Source organism: Dysidea avara, chromosome 2 (assembly GCF_963678975.1).
Source record: "Dysidea avara chromosome 2, odDysAvar1.4, whole genome shotgun sequence".
NCBI classification, from domain to species: Eukaryota; Metazoa; Porifera; class Demospongiae; order Dictyoceratida; family Dysideidae; genus Dysidea; species Dysidea avara.
The window spans coordinates 34,742,538-34,753,620 of NC_089273.1; the positions used below are offsets into that span (position 1 = coordinate 34,742,538).

The following is an 11,083-nucleotide window of genomic DNA, read 5'->3' on the forward strand; positions in this document are numbered from 1 at the left end:
TTTGTATTTAGCAGATCACAGATCAGCAGATCACGGATTGATGGATCACATGGGCTCCCGACACCAAGACTACAAACTGTTATTTTTTGCTGTTATCTAGGACCGCGTCACATACACCAACGTGACAGCCCCCGGTGAGACTATTAGGTGGTGAAGGAACGATCCCCAAATCATCTCAATATGTCATAGTAGTGACAGATATAACACAATAGTGGCATCGTAACTAAAGGCCACCAGTAGCTAAGTGCCAGTACATCATCGGTGTGGTAATGGCACAGTGATGTGTACAAAGTTCATACTGTATTTCTATAAATATAAGCTGCGAGAAATTTTCACGAGTTAAATTTTCGTGTTAAAATTTTTCACCTGTGTCCTCAAGCGCCGAAAAATTTTTAGCTGTGAATTACATAACTTTATTAATTCTATACGGCCTTTTTCGAGACCTTTTTGTATACAGGAGATGCAGAATGACAAGCAGCAAAACTGAATTGTGGCGTCTCCGTTCCACGGCCATGGAGGCTGCACCCCAGATTCAGAAGTTGTCTGTCACAAGTCAAGCAATGGACTGGAGTGAAATGGCTGTAGCTAGAAGCTCATTTCATCAACTTGCATATTTGTGCATATATACTCCATTTAATGTGTGCTGTAGTAGTTTTCTATCACGGAATCAGATGGCATCATTACCAATGTGCGGCGAAATAGATCGGCAGCTCCCTTCTCTCCTAGGATGAGGGAGGCCTTTGTTTTTAAAAGACCGCAGCAACCTCGATCCAGGTGGCTAGAAAGCAGTCATTCAACTTCTCGAATATTACGTTGGTAAAAAATTTTTGAGTAATAAATTTTCGTCGGATGCTAGCTTCGACAAAATATTTTTAACGGTTTATAAATATAGAATTGCGTTATTTGTATACAAAACATACAGGAGAGAACTATACATTATTGCAGTATTGTATGCAGCAATACATTATAGGCAACACCACCAGATAAAAATTATTAGCCAATACACAGCACAGTATCAACATCAACTAGAGCTACATAGGGTTCTTCAGTGGTGTAGCAATGGCACAGTGATGGGTGACACACTATAATTATGCATACACAACTTACAGGAGATAGCTACACAATACTGTAGGAGTATGCAAGTCAGGCGAACCAGATAAAGGAAGACAGCCAAGCCAGCCAGAGCCTAGTAGCTACGCCAGGTGAAGGAAAAAAATATTAAGCACGTATTGAATTGCCTGACACCAACACAAAGGAAGTTCGCCATGCCAGCTGCACAAGACAAAATTTTTTACTTGTATTTTATATGTAACTGTATTGTAAAGAGCATGGCCTATGTTTTAATGTTTTCTTGTATAATTGTTTATTTACGTGAATGAATCCACTAGCAGCTGGCATGGAGACTTGAGATGTTACAAACATAAAAACTTACTTGTAATCTTCTTGTTCATCAGCACGAACAGGAACGACGATTATACGTTTGTGCCTTCATTCACAGGCGAATCTATCCCCGGTTAGTTCATGTCTTTAAACCTCGTAGTTTTCGAGAACATTATTTATTAATTATTTATTTATTTATGATGTAATTTTAACCGCATTTCGTATTATCTTTACTACTTGGTTGTATAATTGTATGAGAACATAAATATTATTATTTATATTAAGACTTACAAACACACTTTCAGGTCACGCTTGTCCAAACGCCTTTGCTATGGAGGATCATCATCTATGTCCACACCACGTATATTTTACAAGACACAACTTTGTATCTTGAAGGACTGAAAGTATACCCCCACAGTGAACATTGTCAATATCAACACGTGGCCAGATCCAATAATAAGCGCCCTGCGGGAAAATGAGGTCTAAGAATGTTCTGTGTGAAAAACCACAATCGCATATTACATGAATATGCCCTTGAACAAGTAGAAGAGGATACGCGGACACTATTTAGCAAAGTGCTCAGTGCTAAAGCAAAGTAAGTGTGTTTACTGTTACAGCAGGAGTTATATAGCTACCAAGCACAGTTATTGCTGTTTTGTACGGCATACAAAGGGCTGAGTTTCACGAATAGCTAATCACTTCAAACAAGCTTGCATCATAGAAATTAGACTACGTACCACCATCATAGTAACAGTGTATGAACTCCACTCCACTTCGTGATAATAGTCATGTGAGCATTGATTTATTCCATAATTGATTTCAGTCTGAGCATTTATATACAAACCAGGACAGTACCACCAAACCTTATCCACATCAAGGCCATGCTTGCCTTGATAAAACCCAAGTTGTTCACACCACTTCTGATAATTATTTTCTTAGCAGTCCAAGGAATGGATCACCAAAGTTTTAGTAGACAGTAGGAAGAGCACTAAAATTGATTTGTACAGTGACTATACTGAAAATAAACTACAGGTGCTTATATTTGCAGTCATAACTTCCGTTTACATTAATCTATAATGTTGGAATTTGGCTTAAAATGTTCACCATGGATTAGCAATCAAACAGAGATATAGTTTTATCCCTGTGGTCACTTACACATATTATAGGTATGAAGACTGTTTAGTTGAAGAAATGATGACAATCTTACCTACATGTAGATAAACACACGTGACACGCATAACATTTACATCAATGCAATTGAAGTCTTCACATTTAAGTTGCCTTGGAAATAGTTATTGTATTCTGTGTCATATGAAGTCTATGCGTACACTGGTAGAAGTATGTTGTGCTTATGTATTTTGTATATCTCGATCCCACAATCAGTTTCTCCTAGGACTCCTATAAAAACAGTAGACTGACTTGTGATTCGTTGTTGACGCTTAACACATCACAGATGTATATCACATGTTTTACTTAATTTTTGGAAAGGGAGTGCTGCAAATGACAGCAACAACCCTTGACCTGTAGTATCATACAGTACGATAGTACTGTGTGGTAGGGACGACGAAGATGTGGGTATGGTCTACGAAAATAAATCAAGCCAAAATCATCTTTGCAAACCGTTCACGGCCACTTGACAGTATTGGTCAGGCATAACCAAGCCCAAACATGCCTTCAGAATGACCAGAAGCATTTTCGATTAGGTGCTACGAATTTGTAAATTTTCTACTGCCTCACTGCCTGCCTGCCTGCCTGCCTGCCTGCCTGCCTGCCTGCCTGCCTGCCTGCCTGCCTGCCTGCCTGCCTGCCTGCCTGCCTGCCTGCCTGCCTGCCTGCCTGCCTGCCTGCCTGCCTGCCTGCCTGCCTGCCTGCCTGCCTGCCTGCCTGCCTGCCTGCCTGCCTGCCTGCCTGCCTGCCTGCCTGCCTGATGCGTTCAGTCAAGCGTAGCAGGAAATTGGCTACAGCTACAGCCTTACTTCTTTGGCAGATATGCATTGAATTTCATGGAGATGAAACTTTTAGTATTTTAAATATCCTACAATGTATGCGTTATTGCTTACTGATTTTCCTTTGATCCTTCTTTATTGTGGCCATTGCTCATCAGTAGGGCTTCCATATCAATAGGGCTTCCATATCAATAGGGCTTCCATAATCATTGTGAATAGGCACCGGCCAATTATGCCAGCATAATTTAAAGCATAGTAGGTGACCAAAAGCATCAAGCATAATGCCAGCATAATAGGGACGATGTTTGAAAAATTAATTAAATGCGTAATACGCGTGCCTGAAAGAAAGCAAACATTTACTGCCAATAGTATTATTAGTGCATTTCATATTTAAAAACATGTAATATAACTTATTAAACCGTTTCTTTGTTGGTTATTTACACTTTGCTGAAATAAGATCGAGATACTCTAATAGAGCAGTCAGGAAAGGCTGATATACTCTAATAAAACAGCCAGTTCTAGAGCATAATCTTGATTTTGAAAGCATAATTTTGAGCATAATAGGTAAAAAATTTGGCATAATTGGCCGGTGCCTAATTGTGAATACACGTGTTATCGCACCAAACTTTCAGAATATGTTTGTGATTTGACGTTTAGTTTATATAGGATCTATCTGGGGACCTATCGTACATTGTCGACAAAATACACACGTAGGAGATCTTGTTTAGTATTAGTGTGTTTGTTGTTTAATGGCTAGGTTTAACTGCTTGCGTTTCTAAATACATTTCTTTGCGACTAACACATTCTTCGCTATTACAATATTAACACTTCTTTATGTATCCTTGCATGTACTTACTATTGTCTACACAGTCAGCAAAACCAAATACATACATGATTGGAATAGTCAAGTAACTATCTAAAGCTGTTAACACTATTAAGTGTAAAAATGCATATACAAAACTTCTAATTAAATGCATGAATAATAATGTATTAAATGCATAATCTCACAGAAACTCTGCATATTATGTTTTGTCACAATTGCCTGTCAGTTGTCAGTCGCTCCAGTAGCATCGTCCTTATGTGCAGCAATTACGTATTGTTTTCCACAATATTCCCACTACAATGATCAATGTGTACTGTATAGCTAACCTATGACAGGTACTAAGACAGCATAGTTTATTTGGTAACATCATTGTTAACAAAGTTATAGCTAACGAATGTGTAAAAGGTAGAGTAGGGCTTATCATACAGTACGATGGTAACTGTATAGTAGGAATCACAAAGGAGTAGGCGTGGCCCACAAAATAATATTGCCCAAAAATCAGTCTCAATTTTCCCTTACGATGATGAGGCAGTATTGGTGAGGTAAAACTAAGCCCAAACAAGCTTTCAGATCGACCCGAAACGCTTTCAATAAGTTGCTACAGAATTTTAATTTTTTTATTCAATGGAATTTTCTACTGACTGACTGAGTAAGTAACTGACTGACTGATGCCTTCAGACAAGCGTAACTCAATAACAGCTAAGGCTAAGGGCTTGATTTTTTCACTGTTCGACGTCGCTTCAGCCTGACAGGTGCCTTTTGGCATACCGCAGTACGCACAATGCATTCTTCATGGACTTACCAGTGTCCTCCTTTGTGTCCCATTCACCTTTGCTGACAGGGAAAGGTGTCGATTTGGCGTGCGCAGGTGATGGCTTCCCTTGGAAACGAAAATTGTCCGTATTTTTCATCGTGGCTATTTTGATATGCAGAGGTGCTTTTTAAACAGTTCTTGATTCGTACTGCTGTGTAACGGGTTGTACATAGCCTACAACAAAGCGTAATGGATACTTCACTTTTCAGGCGATAATTAATATGATTGGGGCGCGTGGCACGATTTCTTTCTTTTGGTATGCGTGGATTGTAGAGGTGTTTTCGACAGTTCTTGATTCGAAATGCTGTGTAACGGGTTGAACATAGCTGACAACGAAGTGTAATGGATACTTCACTTTTCACACGATAATTGATATAGCTGGGGCATGCGCTGCCTTTTCAGATGTGGTATGCATGGGTTCACCAGTCATAATGAAATTATTTACAAAAAAAAGTTAACAAACAAGTACACGAAAAAATTTGAAATTTTCAACTAGAGTAGGGACCATAGCACATCGATAAAAAGTACTGAAACAAGTTGGAGTAGTCTATGATATTAAATCACTGTAAAACAAAAGGAAGTGATATATCCCTACTGTGCATTTCCGTTATGGTGTCTTGAGCACAGTAGGGATATAACACTTCTTATTGTTTTACAGTGATTTAATATCACGGACTACTCCGACTTATTTCAGTACTTTTTACCGATGTGCTATGGTCCCTACTCTAGTTGAAATTCCAAATTTTTCATGTACTTGTAGCTATTAAATATTTTTAATGGTGCTTGTTGTACTGAATTCCTACATATGTGATGGTAGTGTTTGGTAGGGACCTCCAAACAAAGTGGCACCTCTCATAATGTTTCCTTCGAAAATGACAAGAACTCCTATCACTAAAGAGTCTTATATATCAAGTATGTTGTTTAAAATATACTGACTTACAGAAACACTTAGTATTATTATTATTAACACTTTACAGTGACCAGTACTGAAGATCTGACAGCAACATGTACTGCAGCCTTAGGATTACCTAACCTAATTTCAATGACTTAGACTTAATGACTTGACTTATTAAGCATTAGCAAGGCATTGGTTAAAAACTACTCAATGACATAAACTTCTTGCAGGCTCCTCTAAAGTAATTCAAGATTAAAGTTCTCTTTGTATTAGAGATAGGCTACATATGTTATTCTGTTCATTTTACAAATGAATCTCTCCATTACTGTCTCATTCTCACTTGAGCCTACTCATCTAAAACCTAAATGCTAATTTACTTGGTTAAACGCTGAACCTTCAAAAGTAGCTGTACTTGAGTGGTGCAATGATTGATTTTGAAAATAAGGACTTCAACATCATTTTTGAGCATCAAGTGGTGGTCAATTTTGACTAGTTGCCACATCAATTTTTAGAACTAAGGTAATAATTGCTGCAGTGTTTAACCAATTAAATACAGTATCACATTTGTTGTAAATTTGTTCTAAGCTAGTAAATATTTTAACAACCCATAAAACAAAAGTTCCGGGGGAAGGGCAAATTGGAGACATGTTTCTCCTGTTTGTTTCTGCATTCAGCAAAGTTTAGAGATCAAGACACTTGATGTCCTGTATAGTGGCCCAGAGCAAGATGTGTATATCACATTTATTGGGTCATATTAACTAGAGTTGCACCGATATGCATTTTTTCACATTTGCCGATACCGATTATTTGCCTATTCCTGTAACCGATACGCCGATATTTACCGATATTCTTCATTTCTTCAGAACAGAGGAGGAGGAGCAGAAAATCATCTAAAGTTTATGCGTATAAACTGCATTTGTAATGATAATGTAATCAATGTAATTAATTACGTGGGCGGCCGACTTTTACAATGTTTTACACAGTTTTGCTACTATCTCCTTTCATGGAAAAGGAAGCCAAGTAGTTATAAAACAGCTAATCAAACAGTGTTTTAGTGGGACTACAGACCCTTTGTGAAGAGTGATCAACTAATTGCGTGGGCGGCCGATAAATATACACAGCCTACTATAGCCTTGCAACCACATTTGTGCAAACAAACAAACTCAAATAGTTACAAAACAGTTACAACAAACCACTTACTGCTACATTCACCACCTTCTTTACTTTCACCTGTTCATTGTCGTCAACTTAACGATTGATTGTGGGTTTCGGTTAACCGGCAAGTTATTTCCGCTTCGTAGCCGATACCGATACTTGTAAAATTAGCTAATATCGGTTGTTACCGATAATTCAACTGATTATCGGTGCAACTCTAATATTAACTGCATAGTTCTGTAGTTAACTTTCGTAGTGAACTGCTCGTGTGCTTTATACCTTATTGTTTATTCACACATAGTTGTGATGAACAAGGACTCAGTCAGCTTCATAGTGATACACAACAACTACAGTTAGAGAGAATCATAATAAAGGTACCGTATATGACCGTATTAAAGCCGGGCTCAAATACACGCAGGGGCTCAAATATACGCCGGGTACAGCTAGGAGACTGTCATAATAAACGCCGGGGCTCATTTAAATGCCGGGGTGCTAATGATATGTACTGAAAGGGGTTCTAAACTCGTGTCAGCTGCTAACTATACAGTGATGTCTCGTCACCAGTCTTATGATGTCTTGTCTTGTTCGACTATGCCTTCTCTTCTGGTGATGGCCATAGCGTATTTATCGTGGTCATTGTCATCTTTCCACCCGACTTCCATGTTTCACCCAGCAGAGGAGTCCAAATGGTTTTATGTACGTGATGGGCTATGGATTTCGTATTTCGTAGGTACTTGTACTGACACCTGTCATTCTCAACGAGTGGCTAGTAAGAAATAAATTCCCGGGTTCAAATTAAGGCCGGTCTCGTTTAAACGCCGGGTAAAAATGATTTATAGGAAATAAATGCCCGGGCTTCTATACGGTCATATACGGTAGATATTTAGTGTCATTGCAACTTCTGTAAGAGACTAGCATAATTTATATGCTAAAGTAATTGATATTAAAATAAATTGTTGTGGCCTTAAAACTGCAAATGTGTGTGCATGCGTGTGTATGTGTGGGTGTGTGTGTGTAACATCAATAGGTACCTGGTGTTTACTGGGGGAGCAATGCCCAACTGTTCTTGTCTCGCTTAGCAATATTGGTGTTGTTGTGGAAATTCTGGGTTCTGCCACCTCTCTCCATGAGACTTTGACAGTCCTCCTGCGAGTTACTACAGCAGTCCTGTCCCAGGAGGATTTGCGTGCACAAACCTCAAGCACCTGAGTGGTGCACAGGCATCCCAGTGCCAGTTCGCTTGGTGGCATTGTGTTTCATGGCTACCGTAGGCTCTTCTCTAGTTAGACCTCTAAGGCTGAGAAACTAAATTCAGGCACCAAATGCACAGATGACACAATTAGACAATTGTGGCAGATACAACTCAGTTCCACTACTATATAGGAATGTGGAATTCAGGGTCGGTGGAGCAGGCCAAAGAGTGAGGGGGCCAGGCCAGCTGTAGGTTGAAGACCAAAAAAAAACAAACAAAAAGGTCACAGCCTGTTGACAATAGCTGCTTTTCACCAATTACATCTCCTTATTTATAACTACACATACGTAGCTAAGGAATTTGCTACACTGCTTCTCTGAATACTGTGACTGCTCTATTAGAGTATCCAGATCCTGACTGTTCTATTAGAGTATCTCGATCTTTTCTTGCAAACAGTGTCCCAAAAAGTGGGGGGGCCATGGCCCCCCGTCTCCACCGCCTATGGTGGAATTTAATTATGACATGCACTTATGCAACCAGATGACAGCAAAATCCAATTGTTTGAACAAATGTACACTACATTTTAAATATACGGGTGGAAACATCACTACTCTATAATACCACTGACCAATTTTTAACCCATTTTTGAACATACGTACATGCTTACGTATGTACAAGTGAAGTATAGTAAATTATATGGTTTCATTTCATCCATGGTCTTTTTACAGGTATCAGCTATGTACGTAAGGAAACAGTTGTTGACAAAGCAGCACCTGAAAGAAAAGATACAAAGTTACACATAACACAAATTACTCTCTGTAGTAACTTTTGTACATCTATTAATCTATTTTGAATAGTTCGCTAACACTTCAGGATATAATAGAAATTGCAGCTACTACATAAATGTGATAAATTATGTTGCACAACAAACATACTTGTGTGTATACATGCACATATTGACATATAGACACTGCAAACAGATCACCAATGTGATTGGGCCTGCGAAAACAGGGAATGTGGGCACAAACTACACCTTATCACTCTATAGGTCATATCTCAGTACTAGAAAAGTATATTTCCATTCTGTAACTTGCATCATGATGCCAATTAAATGCTTACAAAGAGCCAAAAATTGCAATGCCATTACATAATAATATTGCACAGAAAGTTATCAGTATATATAATGAAAGTGTGAAAAAGTAGGCAAAAATCATGTGCCCACATGCCTATTATCACAGGCCCGGTCACATATGTGGAATCATTTACAAAACTCAACCTCACAATTATTTACAGCATGTGCACTTATAAAAACACTGTCCACAACTCTATGTACTAACTTCTAATGTCATTCAAGTAGTCATAATTTTTGGAAAAGGTCATCTGATTGAGTGTTGGGACAATTACTTTTTAAAAGTAACTAATTACATATTACTTGCAACTGAACTGTTTAGTTACAGTTACATATTACCCATAAAATAATTACATATTAATAATTATATTACTTTGTGTCCACAGCCTTAAGGTGTCACATGTGCAACTACCACCTTATCACATGACATGATTGTGTTGTTGAGAAATGTGTAAATCTTGGTTATAACTGTAAGAAACTGGTGAATAAGCTTCATTCATTAATTCAAGGTGGCTTTGTTGTGGCTAAGCATTACTCAGTGGACTACTAACAAGATTGGAAACTTGTTACTTGTAGTAATAAAATTATTTAATAATTATGAGGCTCGTTACAGTAACTTCATTACTTAGGTAAGTGTTACATTTCTAAGTGAAGTAACTTGAGTTATATTACCAGTTTTTATAGCATATTTCATTACATTACTTGGTTACCACAAAAGTAATAATTATTACATAACGCATTACCCCCAACGCTGAAGGTCATACACTTTTAGAAGCCTTTGTGACAACATTATAATATATTCAACTATCTCTGTTAAGTTATCTTAGAAGTTTAATTTTTATGCAGCATCTCAGGTTTGTAATTGTAAAATTCAACACTAATAAATTTTACCTATCACAAGTTTCCTGCACCCTATATACTGAATGTTAGTTATTCCTGATCTAGTTTCGAACAGCTTCCAGTTTGTAGATAGTTTGGTGTGAATTATGTATCAAGAGTTTGAAAAGCCCTATTCCAGCCTGATCACAAGTCATGCTTAAATAAAGTGCCATTAAATGATATTATATTGCAAAGGAAATGTCAAAAATATTTAAAGCAAGTGTGTAGATGCTGTGCTGAAAAACATCAGCCACCTGGTTAACCCTATTTGGACCCGGTAAGCCTATATTTGTGACTGGATTTTGGAAAAACCATCCAAATCGCACATTAGAAGTTTCGAGATAAACGGTTTTAAAGAATTGAAGCCAGCATAACTCTCCAAGGATAGCAAGCACGCGTATGAAATTTACACAAGAGATGCATCAATCTGTTACCTTTCAAACCACTTCCAGTACTTGTAGCTGCTTGTACAGTTTCCCGCCAAATAAGATAGAAAATCTGAGCAGTTGGACGAGTGAAGTAGTATCACGAGTGCTCACAAAGGGGTGAAGGCTGGGGGGTGGCGGGGAGGGCAAAAGATAGGCCTCAAAATGGAGGCAGACCACGATTGGAGTCCAGACACGAGATTACAGGGCTGTGCTGGCTCCTTAGTGGCTGATATGTAGCAAAATCTACAGAGAACATGTCTGGCCAACATTATAAGGCTGTCCACCAGTAAACCACTGATTTTTGCCAAGCCAGGTCCTTCACAAGGCCTGAAACCGCCATTTGGGCACTCCACACCACCCAGAAAAGACGTCTATTAAAACCAGCCTCGTGTAGTTTGAGTAGTGCTGAGGGTCAAAACTTGTAGTACGATAGTGTAGCTAT

General features: G+C 38.5%; 1 long non-coding RNA gene across 1 annotated transcript in view; it reads left to right on the forward strand.

Moving 5' to 3' along the window:
- LOC136247158 (uncharacterized) overlaps window positions 1–9,160 on the forward strand; it is a 34,706-nt gene extending 25,546 nt beyond the window's left edge. The window contains exons 3-4 of the long non-coding RNA XR_010697130.1: window positions 7,315–7,387; window positions 8,934–9,160. This is a non-coding gene — a long non-coding RNA (uncharacterized lncRNA). The remainder of the gene's footprint in view (window positions 1–7,314; window positions 7,388–8,933) is intronic.
- Window positions 9,161–11,083: the final 1,923 nt, after the last annotated feature.